The 5000-nt window shown below is 48.4% G+C and overlaps 2 non-coding genes across 2 annotated transcripts in view; both read left to right on the plus strand.

The window, feature by feature from the left end:
* The first annotated feature begins 2680 nt into the window (after positions 1-2680).
* On the plus strand, positions 2681-2835 carry LOC139997620 (5.8S ribosomal RNA). Its single transcript, XR_011802971.1, has one exon. It is a non-coding gene; the product is annotated as a 5.8S ribosomal RNA (ribosomal RNA).
* Positions 2836-4963: 2128 nt separating this feature from the next.
* The window catches only part of LOC139997623 (large subunit ribosomal RNA), a 4175-nt gene continuing 4138 nt past the window's right edge, over positions 4964-5000 (plus strand). Inside the window, exon 1 of the ribosomal RNA XR_011802974.1 lies at positions 4964-5000. This exon is cut by the window's right edge and continues 4138 nt beyond it. This is a non-coding gene — a ribosomal RNA (large subunit ribosomal RNA).

Consider the following 5000-nt stretch of genomic DNA (forward strand, 5'->3'; position numbering starts at 1 on the left):
TTTTTACAATAAGGAGGTGGGAGACGCTCCAGTTACGAAACTATACGAAGAGTGTGGCACTCTCTCTCGATCATCGGGATGAAGAGATATACTTTTACACGAATAATTCGAGGCGCCTGCGTGAGGTCGTACACAGAAAGACCCGCCGTCTCCGAATAATATTATAACAAACGAAAAACTTAAAAATATTCTCGAGGCGCCTGCGTGAGGTCGTAAACAGAAAGACCCGCCGTCTCCGAATAATATAACACACGGAAAACTTAAAAAGATTCTCGAGGCGCTTGCGTGAGGTCGTACACAGAAAGACCCGCCGTCTCCGAATCCTATAACACGAAACCGCTACTATTAATAATAATAATAATAATAATAATAACGATATGTGAGGGAACTTGAGCTGAACACATATCGAAAAAACTAAAAGTTACAGTGGAAACCACGTGTAATGAGAAATGCGATCGAGGCGCCTGCGTGAGGTCGTACACAGAAAGACCCGCCGTCACGATCTCGTATTTCGTATTTGCATCGTGGAAATCCAACGAACGAACAATATAATATATAAACTAAAATCTCTAAAGTGCCTCGTGTCGGAGAGATCACTGCTCACACCTCTTCTATATTTCGTAGTTGCGTTGCGTAGGCCTCACCTCCTAGCAACGGGACATAAGGAAGACTGCTCTTTGGGATCGAACGAAGCGTCTATAACGAGTCGTCGACGAGAGCGAAAGAACGCGAATAGCGAGCCGCAGAAAAATAGGATACCGAATTATATATCTTCGAAGGTTCTCTTCGAAGATCCATGGATACCTATATCTGCGCGTCTCCAGCTATCTCGCGCGTCTCTCCAAACTCTCGTCGTTCCTCGAAACGTGCTTCCTACCCAAAGGGCGTTCGTTCTTCCTATGTCGTTTCGTTGTCGTTCGTTTCAACGGCGAACGATATACGATGTTCGACAAAACGAAACCACGTTGTACGTTCGTACTCGTGGATCGGGTAACCTAGAACGAAAACGCATTGCGTGGATGTTGGCCCGAAAAGATATATACCAGTGCGAGTGATGGTAAAGAGTATAACGATTCTTAACTAGACGAAGTTGGTTCGGAGGGGACCGCCGGCCGTCTCTCTATCCTCGCGAGTCTAATGCCTCGTTCCGTCGCTAGAGTTTTTCAAACTCTGCTTCTGGCTATCGGGAAGAATAGACCGCGCGCGAGGAAGAGGAACGACGACCGTGCGCGTCCCATCGATTTTTTTTATTTTTACCTGAACCACCGAAGTCGATTCAGAGGGGACCGCCGGCCGTCTCTCTATCCTCGTTGTCGTGAGTCATATGCCTCGTTCCGTCGCTAGAGTTTTTCAAACTCTGCTTCTGGCTATCGGGAAGAAACGACCGCGCGAGGAAGACGACGACGACGACCGTGCGCGTCCCATCGAATTTTTTTTTATTTTTACCTGATCGACGGAAGTTTCGTCCGGTTCGTCTCTTTTACCATCGTCTCGTCGACCCGTTCAGAGGGGACCGCCTGTCCATATCCTCGTTGTCGTGAGTCATATGCCTCGTTCCGTCGCTAGAGTTTTTCAAACTCTGCTTCTGGCTATCGGGAAGAAACGACCGCGCGAGGCCGATGGCTGCGAGTCCCATCGAATTTTTTTTAAACGCACGCACACACATACACCTGAACGGAGATGCGTTCCTTTTCGTCGCGATTTTTCGCGCTTTAGTCGTCGTTGTCGCCATCCGTTCGGAGGGGACCGCCGGCCGTCTCTCTATCCTCGTTGTCGAGAGTCTAATGCCTCGTTCCGTCGCTAGAGTTTTTCAAACTCTGCTTCTGGCTATCGGGAAGAAAAGACCGCGCGAGGAAGAGGAAGGACGACCGTGCGCGTCCCTTTCGAATTTTTTTTTATTTTTACCTGAGCGACCAAAGTGGATTCAGAGGGGACCGCCGGCCGTCTCTCTATCTTCGTTGTCGCGAGTCTAATGCCTCGTTCCGTCGCTAGAGTTTTTCAAACTCTGCTTCTGGCTATCGGGAAGAATAGACCGCGCGCGAGGAAGAGGAAGGACGACCGTGCGCGTCCCATCGATTTTTTTTATTTTTACCTGAACCACCGAAGTCGATTCAGAGGGGACCGCCGGCCGTGTCTGTATCCTCGTTGTCGAGAGTCTAATGCCTCGTTCCGTCGCTAGAGTTTTTCAAACTCTGCTTCTGGCTATCGGGAAGAAACGACCGCGCGAGGAAGACTACGACCGTGCGCGTCCCATCGATTTTTTTTTACCCGAACGATGGAGATGCATATCGGCTGTTTGCTTCGAATAACTGGACGAGAGGAACGAACATATATATATATCATGGGCTAGCCACCGTGCGCTTTCTTCGCGAGATCGTGTGCTGTACAGAGGATTCAGAATCGGGTGTTATATCCCCGTCGTTTCCTGACGAACGGAGCTTCGATCTCGTTGGTTGTTATATATTATAATGCACTTTACGCCCGGTCGGCGGGCTGCGTGTGTCGTCGCGCAGTCCGTCCGATTTCGTTTTCGAACGTATTTTCGTGTCGTCAATCATATGGCGACTTCCGCGCGTTCGATTCCCGTTGGTCGGACGTTTGTCGGATATCGGCTTCTTTCGAACCGAGAATAAGAGTACAAAAACCTGAGTACACAAACAAAAATCCATGCATAAACGATTACCCTGAACGGTGGATCACTTGGCTCGTGGGTCGATGAAGAACGCAGCTAATTGCGCGTCAACGTGTGAACTGCAGGACACATGAACATCGACATTTCGAACGCACATTGCGGTCCACGGATACAATTCCTGGACCACGCCTGGCTGAGGGTTGCTCACGTAAACCTAAGACTGCTTGCGTTGCGTATCGTTGCTCTCGGTCCGTATCTCTCTGTTCTTTCTTGCCTCGTCGACAGCCCGCCGTCGTTCGTTTTATCTTTAAACGAACGTTTCTGAGTCGGAGGACGAGCGCCAAGCAAAAGAATACGAATTAAAGAGCGGTCGAGGGCTCGTACGCGACGTACGAGCGATTGTTGGACGTTCGTCGGCGTTCGTCGCTGGATCGTGTGGAGACCGGCGTACGCATGCTCTCGATACAAATATATATGAAAAATCTATCGCGTTCACGGGAGACTCGCAAAACTACCTCCGTCTCTTCTCTGTCCCTTCTTGGCTTGACAACCCGCCGTCGTTCGTGTTTTACGAACGTTTCTGAGTCGGACGAAGCGCAAGAAGAAGGATACGAATTAAAAGAGCGCGGAGAGAACCGTCGTCGTCGACGCGGTTATCGAGATACACAGAGCGAGTTTTCTTCGTGGCCGATTTTTTTTTTCTTTTTGTATCAGCCTCTGCTACGTTTTGTTAGTCTTCGATAAGCACGAATGACCGCGCCCCCGACGTCGTCTTAAATGAATTTTTGGCGAGACTGAGAGAAAGCAAAAATATTTTTGAACAAAGTCAGTCGAGAGAGGAGAGAAAAGAGAACCAAGATATTAAAACCTAAACCTAAACTTGGTGGCGTAACGAAAAACTGTGTGCCTTAAAGAAACACAACCGTCTTTTCATCAAGATGTTTTTACTCGTACAGCCCCAGGGATCGAATACCCACTCCGTCTGTTCGTGCGGCAGAGATGTATTCTGCAGGCGCGAGACGACTGACGAGAAGACAACGAGGACCGTCGCATCGATGGGTCGTCGTTGCGTTTTTCATCCTCTGTGCTTTTTTCTGTTCTTCGCGAACCCAGAGAAAGCCGTAGATCCGGGAACGGACACACGAGATTTCTTCGAACGCTGATGACTTAGGGAGATGATCCCCAGCGTTGCGCGGAGATCGGAGAGTACGCGTACATGTATCGGGACGAATTTTTCCCCGTCGGTCGCGTATCTCTCTGCCCGCGCGCCTGGCCCAAAGCCACGTTCGTCGGAAATCAACGAAAAGTGTGTTACGATCTAGCGTGCGTCTACGATCGGCTATATTTAAGGGTGACGAAGAAGAGAAAAGCTCACGGTGTTGCGCAACGTTTCTGTACTCGATTTTAAGATGTGCATGTGAGTCCGTTACAAAGTTGTTCGGATCGTCGAAAATAGTCGTTTTCGTCGTCGTGCGAAAGAGAATAATCTCTGACATTGGCACGGAGAGATCGCGCAGAGGAAGAGAACGATCCTCTTTGGCGAGGCTCGAGAAAGACTAACGAAACTTGATTAGAGACGAGGTATACACGCGCCGTACGTACGACGTACGCGCGTGTGATTTTTTTTTGCTTTAAGGCGATTCGGCGCTCCGAGTATTAGAGAAAAAGAGATCGTTGGTCATCCCATGTCTCTTCGTCGTCTATCGCTGGACCGCGCATCCTAACGTATCGCCGGTCGTCCAGTCCCCGAGTAATAAATTCACCCCGTTGTGTACGTCTCGCGCTCGCTTTTCCACTTGCGTGAGTTCCCGTGCGTTTTCGTCGTTGGTACAGAGCAAAGAAACCGATATGTTATATACATGTCGCGTGTTCGATCTCTGTGCCAGCAATAACAGGCGAAAACAAGGAACCGCTGGAATCGTCGAGAAGAGAGAAACGGCTACGGGAGATATATTATACATAACACGTGTATATATATATATATATATTATACAAAGAGGACGGGCGTTAAAAACCGGAGATCGTTACGGGTGTCTTGCGTGAGTCTTAGCTCGAACATGATACGACGAACGAAGTTTAAAAGGCACTTTGGCGAGATGCATAAAACGTTTCTCGATCGAGATAGAATATAAGGTTCTCGATTCTATTCGAATTAATTTTTTTTTTTTATTTTTTTTTCTCTTTGAGGCGATTCTCGGAGAGAGAAATAAAAATAAAGACCCTCTGTCGCATTGTTATCAAACCGTCTTGCTTTTCTCGAATCGCGCCCACATGGCACGAAATTTTTTTTTCTTTGAAAAAAAAAATTGTCACCGTGTCGTGACGTTGAAGCGACCTCAGAGTAGGCGAGATCACCCGCTGAATTTAA

The sequence above is a fragment of the Bombus fervidus genome, unplaced genomic scaffold (genome assembly GCF_041682495.2).
Source record: "Bombus fervidus isolate BK054 unplaced genomic scaffold, iyBomFerv1 scaffold0126, whole genome shotgun sequence".
Taxonomy (NCBI): domain Eukaryota; kingdom Metazoa; phylum Arthropoda; class Insecta; order Hymenoptera; family Apidae; genus Bombus; species Bombus fervidus.